An 11358-nucleotide genomic window follows, 5' to 3' on the forward strand; every position below is an offset into this window, starting at 1 on the left:
TTCGCCATAGGACGCTGTTGAGTCACTGAGGCTAAAAGGAAAGGTTTCCACATCCTGAAGTGCCTTTTTCTTTTCTTGTGTGTCTCTTTGTGTGTGTGTGTGTGTGTGTGTGTGTGTGTGTGTGTGTGTGTGTCACACAGATCCTCTTTTTTTTTCACACACAAACAAACCTCCTTTGTACCCTTTTGAATTGTGATGGTTTCCTCTTTGACTTGTCAGGTTTGACTGAGACATCATCATCTGTGAGCTGAGATATGATGGCAGCAGGCTCCTGTAGCTCCAATTCAGCATAATTATTTTTCACTAATTAGCTTATTCCTACAATCTAGACCCCAGTTAATTAATCCCTAAGATCTCTTAATGTCCAATAATTAATGTGTTGGGTGGACAGTGTCTGGTGGCCCCTCTGTTGACCCCCGGTGTCAGTGTTCTCTCGAGGAGTGTTTAAACAAATGAAATGATCCATGATGTGAAAACTCGTTACAGCAGCACCTGTTCACTTAACAGAAAGACAGTTTACGAATGTTACAGCAAGACGAGGCTTGACTCCAGTTTAAACGCTGCACACAATGTACCTGCATAGGGAAGAAAAGGATATACAGCTCAGCAAGAACAAAAAAAAAAAAGACAATGGGCGAAAAATGAAAAACCGAATAAGCAATGAAATCCATTCAGAACAGCCATACTTGATCTGGTATGACCAATAGCTTATGGTGGCTAATGCTAGCTCATGTTAGCAAACTTTAGACAGGGACTGACATTACTGAGTCATTGTGTTGACTGTATGTCGCTTCTGCTGCTGTGTTAAGCTAATTTTTAGCATCTACCATCGCTGTGTGTTTGTGACTTTTGGAGCCAGTTTCATAAAGACAGACTTTTGCTGATATCTACTTCAGATAAACGTCTACGTTCATCTTAAGTGGGACCAATTTGCCATGAATTATGGGTAGATTAAAGCTTCAGTGTGGAACTTGTACATATAAATGAACGTTCGTTACATTCAAGCTCTTGCTAAACATACAATGCTAATTAAGCCTGTCACTGCCAGGTAAAGTCTCTGTATTTCACAGTATACCACAGTGAATTTGGTGTCTTTAGTGCCGTTCCTGCGCTGGCTTTAAATCTGTGCTGTATCTAGTGTTGACTTGTGGAGAAGCAGGAGTCCATCAGTAATGCCTTATTGTGAAAAATGGCCAATAGAGATGAGGGGGAGGCGATCAAGACTGCGCCTTTCATAACATTGGTGTATCTTTCAAAGGGTAATCTTGTTCTAGGCCATCTCTGGTAGACTGCAGCAGCTTTTCTATGATAGAGCTTATGGTGCAAACACGTCAGCTGCGTTTGTGTAATTACTCTTACCGCCAGCAGGGGGAGTCAAAACTTTTGTGCTGCAGGTTTAAGAATTCTTACAAACAAAAATGTTTCTGGAATTTTGGGAAAATTCAGCCACGAGTGTCACAACACAAATAACCTCCAGTAGCATTAAAACCTGTAGTGAAGACCTGAAGCAGAGCTGAGCTGCTGCAGCTTCATCGTTGGTCGGACTTCCCCTGAAATCTCCTCTCTGCTGTACATTTCCACCACGTTGCTGCCGTCTCTAAAAACTTTCCCCCTTCTCGTTGCTCGCTCCACGTCACTGTTTGCAAACCACAAATTATGAGCCATATTTTCCTCTTTTTTTTGTAATTTTGTGTCTCTGGTGAGCAGGTGTCGCCGACTGTTACTGTGGAAACGTGTCTGTTAGTTCAGCCTGAGGGTAGGAAGGCACTGAAGACCTGCCACCACAGACCAGTCTGAAGCATCTCTGGGAAACCGGCCTTCGCACACATTCAACAAACGTTACACAGCCTAGAAACTTAACCTCCTTCAGTGTAATTCTTTAAAGAAGGCCCTGCGGTTTATTCTAAGTGGATCTATGTTGAAGAAATAATGCCCTTTCTTTGCGTGGTTGCCTTAACATAAACAATGACGTCACAGCGTTGTTTGGTTTGCTTGCCGTCCTATTGTCGTGAAAATGCCGGGTACTGTTGCTAAATAGGCAGTGACTAAGAATGAGTCAAAACATGGAGCCCCAAAACACCCACAAGTCGTCTCATTTATTCATATTTATTTAACGTGACCTTTCAGTCTAGATGACCTTCATCAAATACGTAAACAAGAATCAGCCCCATTTATACACATAGAAGCTGGACAGATTACCCAGAGGACCGCAAAGTTAGATCAACAGGCAGCGGACTCTTTGGCTCGTCATTGTAGGAAAAGTACTGTACGAGTGTTTGTAATAACATCACCGATGGCTGCGCTCTGTTCAAGTGTCCCAGCATGTCGTGACAGCGTGACAATACCAGGACCCTGAAACTGAGGTAGCTGAATGGAATTCAGCCATTATTGATTTTATTATCTATACATGTGCTTTTCCTGCTGTGGCCTCCATGAAAAAGGCCCGTTAGAGAACGAAACACCTTGAGGAAACGTAAATATTTCAGCAGGAAAAATGTGTCTTTTCTTTAAAGAAATCTACACAACATCACACTTACAAAAGCTTTGAAAGACACACAAAAAAGCCAATATTCACCATATATATCACCATCCATATGGCTTCCTCTTCAGCTTTGTTATCATTCTGAAGATTTGGTTTAGAAGTCGACACACAGGTCAGCGATCTACTGGTGAAAGACGTCAAAGTCGCATCAAATATCAAGGTTTTTTTTTTTTAAGAAAAATATTCAAAATGAATAGTGAGAAAAAACAGCAGCAGATGAAGCCAAAGATGGAAGCACTCTTACCATCCTACATGAAAAAAATAATGATAATAAAGATGAAGATTAAGACCAAATACAGAGGGAACAGCTCCAACAACCCCATATATAATAACTGTACTTTCATCATCAGTAAAGCATCTGTGCAATATCCTATGAATTTTTATCTTTTCAAGATTCAAAAGTACGTGCAGGTGTACAACCACAAAAAAGTCACAGTTTCTAGCAGAAACAGGTTTGTTTTAAAGTTTTGTCTACAAGCAGCAATTAAATTGACTGATTTTTGCCTGTAATCAACTGAGAGACTGATCAAAAATCCAGATAACAGACTTGTTGTCTGAGGAGTAATTACACATGAAACAAGCACCAGGTTCAGATGACGCGCCAGCCAATCAGCACTAAGCATCCAATAAAGCTTAAGGTAGATTTCTACAGAAGAAGAAGAAGGACTTTTTTTCTCCACAGAAGACATTCTTTTTTTCCACAGAGGAAGAGCTGTCCTCGGGCACGGTTTTGGTATCAGCTGAGTGGGAGTCCTCTGACGCAGGAGTCCACCGAGTCTCTAACAGACACTTGAGAGAAGCAGAGAGCGGCGGGACACTGCGGGGAGAGGAAATGCAATCACATCGGGTCACAGTGGGATTGAGAAATCCACGTTCGGGCCCCAGAGTCTGTCTGAAGAACAGAAACTCTCTTCATGTTCATCACCTAAATGGGCGCTGTGACTAATGTTTGACTAATGGTGGCCCAAGACGTACACAGATTAGTCCTGGTCGCCCTCCTCTGGTTGGACCAGCAGTGAGTCAGCAGGAGTCCAGACGAGGCGTGAGCCTAGGAGCCATGATGACCTCTGGGTCCCGGCCTACAATGTCCCCCTTTCTCCTCACTCAGAGGGGACTCTTGTTCGAGGAGCAGTTCCCGCTCGTGCCCTGCTGTTACCGTCCAGGAAATGTGAAAAGAACTTCGTGACACTGTCGTGTCACTTTCCGGACGCCTATTCACAAGCGTCATACTTCGAATAGTTGATTTATGATGGACGCTCGTCACCGTCTTGGCCCCATTTGTGAAAATGTTGTGTCACTGTCTCAGCTTGTGTGTTTTATGATGCTATTGTTCCATGTTTAATGCCCACGCACACACACATCTTTCACATTTACATACATGTAGTCTGTCACATGTTTGCACACACACACACACACACACACTCTCCTGCACACATGCACATTAAGACAAACACATAGACTTGCACAAATGCATGCCATACAGTAAGACGCACACACACACACACACACACACACACATACACACACACACAGTGCCATTGTAAATACCACATCTTCCAACCAGACAGTCCTTAATCCAAAACACCACAGACAGAGAGCAGAAGACAAAGAGTGGAGAGGCAGTGAAACGCAGTAAAGATGGTGACAAAGATCAAGAGAGCAGTTAAAGCAGTGAGATGAGGAAGGCCGCTCTTTAACAACGTCAGCCGTGTGAGGACAATAGGCTTCACGTCTCTTTGGCTGGAGCCACAGCATGAGAACACAGGCTCGCTGTAGAACAATGCATGTCTGACCGGATGGTTCTCTGTGATGAGAACGCGGCGTTTAGCCACGCTAGCAGTCGATCTGTTTGTCTGTCGGTCCGCAACTTTGGTCTACTTCATGCAATTTTGTTCCTACTGACATTTATGGTTCCCAAATGATATTTCCTAATGCCTTTAGTGATCTAGCGCCACCATGAGGCTACAACCCAGTCATTTTCAATCAAACTCTGTTTACTGACAACAGTTTCTGAAGTGTCCATGCAGTGACATCCTTTATACAATCATGTGTTTACAAAGTGGTGAACCTCGCTCCATCCTCGCTTGTGAACGACTGAGCCTTTCCTGGACGCCCCTTTCATACCCAATCATGATACTATCACCTGTTACCACCTGCATTTAGCTCAAAGCTTCATCTAAGTACAGCCTCACAGAGGTGCTAGCATGGCTGTAAACGTACTGCAGCATCCTAGCTGTATGTGTGTTTAGTCGTTAAATGTTTTAATGATATGTTGTGATGCACACATTTATTTTCTCTGAAAAAATAAAATAAAATAAATAAAACCTGGTAGAGAAAATCAGCAAATCCATGGAGTCACTTCCTCTTTATTTTCTAGATGTTACAGTCTGTACAGTGTTATTGAGAAAGCAACGTTCATATTCAGCAAAATCAGGATTGTTGAGGTGAAAGATGAGCAAAGTCGCAGGAATTTGACAACACATTTAAAAAACTTGCCCTTAAAAATATCATAGAAATCACAATATTGAATATTGAAGAAACTCTCTCGGTCATACTGACAAATTTCTCCTGAGCAATGACACAGTTTTAGGTTTTCCCTCACTTGACTAATATTTTAAATTGTTCCTCTCCATCAGTATCACAACTGCAATGATGAATGAGTTCCTAATAATACACGTTGTCCTATATCAGCCTTCCAATGTCTCTGTAATCTGACGAATAATTAGAATTTAAACAAAAGGTCTCATAAACAGAAGAAATACACCTTCAATAAGAAAGATTTATTTAGACCCCAGAGAGTTTTTAGAATAATAGTAATAATAATAATAGTAATAATAACAGGAATCTATGAGATTTTGTTTTGAAGAGTTCTGTATCTACTAGATAAATATTAGTTGCATGTGCCTTAAAAGGTCTTATTTTAACTTACCTTAATAGTCATATGTGGTTTTACAGAGTAATTATGTTAATTACAAATATATACACCTTTATCCCTGTCACACGTGTCAATTTGTGAACAATTAACTCACATAAAATACAAAACTGTATCCTCACAGTCTCCTTGAAGTCTAGATTGAAGAATTTTAGGCGAAGTTGCGCTGAAGCAAAGCGGCTCATCATCGAGAGGCTGGAGAAGAGCGAGCAGCAGAGCGGCGAATGCAGCAGACGGAGGCAGAAAAGAGAGGTTTGAGATGGGGTTAGAGACAACAGGAGAGCCAGAAGCCACTGAGACATTTGGAGAGAGAGCGGGGGCAGAAAGAGGGGGAACACAGAGCGAGGAAGAGGGAGTAATCAAGGAGAATCAGGACGTTTCCTCTGCAATACCCACAGGCCTCGGCTGAGCCCTGCTCCGCAATCCTCCCTGATTGGAGGGAAGGGTTTGTTTGAAGAGGAGGTCAAGACCATCAGTACCTTGTTAAGGAAAAGTTGTGTCCAGAGGAATGAAGAGGGCTGACTCCTTCCTGAGGAATTCACAGGGGGATAGTGTGTGTGTGTGTGTGTGTGTGTGTGTGTGTGTGTGTGTGTGTGTGTGTGAGGAAAGACAGTTTGAGAAAGAGACAATGTTTTTTTTGTGTGCGTGTGTTGATACAGTCACTAAAAAGGAGCGGCGGCGGAGACGAGGAGGAGGAGGAGGAATCAGATTGTGATTTAGGGAGGACCCATCAACCCCCTCCTCACATACTTTCTAAAGCCAGGATAGCAGCGCTGGCATTCGCCGCAATAATGCATGACAGATGTACATCACCCGTGCTCGCTCTCTCTCCCTCTCTCTCTCCCCTTGGCTCTCCTTCTTTTTCTGCCTCCTCCCATCTGGAGCCAATGTGTTGTTGGTGATGGGCATCGCGCATCAAACCATAGGCCGCTATAAAGCTGAGACAGGGAGGATTATGGTCTTAGTGAGAGGAATCCTCCAGTGACTGCAGGCAGTGAGTGTTTGTTAGAGCTGGCATGGCGCTGATGTGGGCCTCCGTCTTTTTTTTTTTTTTAATTTTTTTTATTTCTGTGGCACAGCCACCTGAATATGACGAAATTCGGTTGATAATTTACATGAAATTGTTTCATAAACTTTTGGACTGATGAAGCTGCTTAATGAGCATTTAATCCTATTTTTACTGTGTTTATGTTACTGCTTCTCTCCATCGTGTTATATTGTAATGTTTAAATTATTTTGTTATAGATATTTTTATGTAATCAGATCTCCCTTGAAATTTAGATTTAACTGAAAAAAATAAATGGTTGTTCAGTCATAAAAAAAGAGTATTTATTCCCTCCCGCTGACTCAAAGTAATTTGTATACTGCTGGCTGGCTGAATTTCACTCCTTATCTCATTTTAACCCACAGAAATAAATCAGATTTTATTCGATCATATTTTGAATTATTAATCTGAGTCTGCAAAGTACTTTAAGTTGGAGTGGAGTGAAAAGTACAATATTTACACCTGAAACAGAATGAAGCAGAAGTATAAAGTTGTTGAAAATAGAAACACAAACCTCAACGTTGTACTTCAGTGCAGTACTTAAGTAAATGTACTGCTCTGGTTGTGGATGTGTTGATATAACTAATTAGCTTTAGCTCATAGAGAGACAGACTCTCTGTTTAGTTTCATATTTTAATGATAGGTTTACAAAACCTTATTACAGATTCTCAACATGAAACATCCTTGTATTTATATTATTGTTTCCATGATTCCCTCTAACCTTCCCCTGAAGTACCATAAATGATAGAAATAATAGTTTTCTTCATGCATCGTGTGCTAAAAAGGCTGAATAAATGTTTTTATTTGGGCATCCAGTGATGGAAAGTAATTAAGTAGATTTATTCAAGGGCTTAAATGTACATTTGAGGTACTTGTCTTGTTTCTGCAGCTTTATACTTTTACTCCAGTACATCTCAGAGGCAAACATTGAACTTTTACTCCATTACATTTGTCTGACAGCTTGTCTCCGTGGGTTGAAAAAATTCTCCTTCTTCTTAAGGTAAATTAACTACTGACAAACCCTCTTGGATTAGCTGGAAAAAGCATCATCACAAAGATGAAAACAGGCTGTTTTCCTTTTTAGAGATACGTGGTTCTCACAGGACAGTGACACTACAAACACATGGTGGTCTCATAGAAAATGATGCCTTGCTGTAGATTAAACTACTCAACAGTATATAAAGTACTTCAAATTAGCTCATATAAAATAGCAAAACACTGGCAGGGACCGTTTTACTGCGCAGTGAGTACTTTTACCTTTGATACTTTAAGTAAATTTTGCTGCTGATACTTTCGTACTTACTTAAATAAGGTTTTCAATACAGGACTTTTACTTGTAGTGGAGCATTTTCACAGTGTGGTATGACTTAAATAAAAGATGGAAATACTTCCTCCATCACTGGACATCTCCCTTCAGAGCCGAGGAAGTCATCCACAGCTGTTTCCACAGGCGGTGTGAAACTGGCGGAGCATCCCTTTAACTACAGAGCATTTCACATTCGCTTGTGTTTCTGTGTTCGAACAGCAGAGGGCAGCACATTCACAGTGCATGATGTCAACTTTGCCCTCTCTCATTATCAAGATAACACAAAGTTCAATAAAAGCCTGCAGCTCTTCCTCCAAACACGACCAGCTTTGACGGGAACCGGCTTTGTTTTCACATCACCTGTTAATTTAAAAAGTGTGTTCACACAAACAGACAAACAAACAAACAAACAAGGCCTTTCTGCTGGAGTCTGACATGCATGAGTTGTTTCATGCAGTGAAGTCTGATGAAGCTGCTCGTGTCACGGCTGAAAGCAGAGAGGAGGAAATGCTGAAATGTGCTGAGAGAGAAATAAGGAAATAAAGAAATGAATGAGAGGCCAGATGCAGTAAAGGGTGGAGGCGAGGGAAGGAGAAGAGGAGTGAACTCTCTGACAGAATGGAATGTGGCCAGCATTGTGCTGTGTCATCCTGCTCTGGTACTTTGCTCTATTGCTTCCTTGTAGAGGTAAATGACTGCAGCACAATGCCTGGGTGTAAGGTGCAAGCACAGGTGTTAATCTGCAAGAAACGTCAGAGGCCATCGAGCTGATTCAAAGTATTTCATTCAATTTTCAAAATATATCAAAGTAAAAATCATCAAATCAAACATGGCTTCCTGTAAAACTTGACTGTTGAAGCCTTTTCTTATAAAAATATGTCTGTCGGTTTTGTTTAGAGATAAACGTTGAGGCCATCCTTTAATGGTGGAATGTAACCAAATACATTTACTCAAGTACTGTGCTTTTTTTTTTTTTTTGACAATTTAAGGTACTTACACCTGAGTATAATTCATAAAGCATAATGCATTGCTACAGTCAAATTACCCAACAGTACACTGTTGATTATATATTATACGTAGTTGAAATTAGCTCCACTTTGGCAAATTTGCTTACAATTTAATGCTTCACTACCAATAATCCAATAATATCATCATGACCTCTGCACAGTAACATGAACTTTTTAAAGGACTTTCAGTGCAGTACTTTTACATCGTGGTATTGCTTCTGGATCGGAATACACTGCTCAAGTATTTCCACTTCATGCCGCTTTGTTTTTCTTCTTCACCACCATTCAGAGGGAAATTTTGTACTTTTTACTTCAAATTAAGATTTTATACTCACAAAACACGTGATCAGTTCATTAATATGAATAAAGTAGCTAACAGTGTAAGAAAGTAGCTTCAAAGAATACAACAGGAAACTTAAAGCTGCTGAAAACTCGGTTTCATGTCAAAGTATTTCCCTCTAACATGAAATTTTCCTGAAGAAATAGACAACAATCAACAATAATGTTTAGAGAAAAGATCATTTAATGTTGAAATGAAAAGAAAAATGCTACAGCTTTTTGTTTTTTAGGAGTTTTATGCTAAATTAGTGGATTTTGAATGCATGACTTAATTTAGTACTTTTCCAGTGTAATATTGCTTCAAACTTTTCAGTTTATTCAAAATTCAGGAAAGTAAATATAAAACATTTCTGGGAGTGCAGACATTCCCATGTACTCACCACTCCTTTATTTCCATAGTCTGTATCACAAAATGAATCATCAGATATGAATCACTCTCCCATAACATGTTTACAGGCAACAAAGTCTGTTACTACAAATGAGACTGGTGTCTATTGTTCATTATCTGAGCCAAGATGAAACATTCATATCTTTATTGCTCCAGGAAAAGACTCAGGTTTGTGTTTGATATATGATAAGAGCCAAAGACAAACGCATGAGACGAAACTAATGCCAAGCAACGTATGAGGATCGGAGCCAAACATATCTGAGTGAACTGAGCTACAAACATTACACTGCATTAAAATAAAAAAAGGCAATTGCACAGTGAGACTGCAGCTTAATTCCTGGTTTTAAACTTGCCCTCCTCTCCAGCATGATTCCCATAGTCGTGAACTTGCTGCTGTGCTTTTAATGAGACAATCTGCAGCCATTAAACCCCATAAAAAAAATGATGCAACTTGTCTCGTTTTCGCGTTCTTGTGTGGGTGGGCGTGACGTGAGAATCGTGGACAATAATGTTATCATAAGAACGTGCAGACTTCCTGAATGTCACCTTGGTTACTGTTGGAATTATGCTGCGGCGCACAGACACGCCCATCTGTAAGTGGCGGAGGCCTGAGACAGCTGCTGTAATTACTCAACGTTCAGGGGATTTGAATAAAGTGTATAAACTGAATCTAAGCTGTGGATGTGCTGAAGATATTCACGTGTGTAATCAGGCCCTTCAAAATAAAAGTTAAGTGAAGGATAAACTGAGGTTTACACCTCAAACCCAGACTCTAATCACCATCTTTGTGCCTTAATTTCTATCATTATCGCTTGTTGAAAGGTCTTAAAGTGTCTGCGTGTAGGGAGAGGATATGGGTCAAATGCAATTAAATTCCTCTATCACAGGTAATCAAGAGATTGTGGGAAGCTGCTAAACGAGTCTGCATGAGTTCTGAAGAGCTGGGAAAAGCTTGTGACTGTGTCTCATGACGTTCTGTGGAGACGGGCCGTTCATTGGTTGCTGCTGCGAGTCATTCAGGGCCTGTGTGCTCAGAGCGAGAGCTGCGTTTGTTCTCTTGGAATAAAGTCAAGCACTTTCAAACATGGCCGCCTGCCAAGGGTGTCACCTCTCCTGTTGTTTAAGATATCCATGGACAGGATGTCAAGGCACTCCTGAGGTCTGGCTGCGCTTGATTACATAAGATTGTGGTCCCAAACAGAAAAAGATACCAGGTGAGGGAGGGGGGGCACTTAATCCAAGTGGAGGGGGGGGGGGGGTTATGTATCTAAGGGACAAAAATATCTTACAGGCAAACACAATAGAAATAAGCCCTTAAGCTCGTTTTTTTCTTCAGAATAATCCTTTTAAATTTATGTCTTTCTTAAGGCAGTTCTGTGTGTACACTGGCTGCCAGGCAGGCAAACAAACTCATTCACTTAATCAAACCAGTCAACCGTCAGAGGAGGAATTTAGACTTTGCAAGAGACCGTATGAAAACTGGAAACCACGTATCTCCAAAATATGAACTTTCCACGAGCTGAAAAACCTCTGCTTTTTTGCAAGTCATCCAGTTGTTTTTTAAATCGTTTATTTAGCTTCGGGAGGCTCTTCTTCCATGGAAGGAAACAATCCTTCAGTTTATCTGAAAACTTAAAACTCAATACATGGCTTTCGTTAAAAAAAAACAAAACTTCTTGACCATCAAAAAGAGCAGTTTGACAAAATAATCTAACATGAAGCACTGCTGGCTTTCAGCTCATGGTCTTCATCGGTGGAGTTTGAGTTTAGGTTTTCTTGCAGTTTCCAAACAAATATTT

This window comes from Chaetodon auriga, chromosome 14 (assembly GCF_051107435.1).
Source record: "Chaetodon auriga isolate fChaAug3 chromosome 14, fChaAug3.hap1, whole genome shotgun sequence".
Classification (NCBI taxonomy): Eukaryota; Metazoa; Chordata; class Actinopteri; order Chaetodontiformes; family Chaetodontidae; genus Chaetodon; species Chaetodon auriga.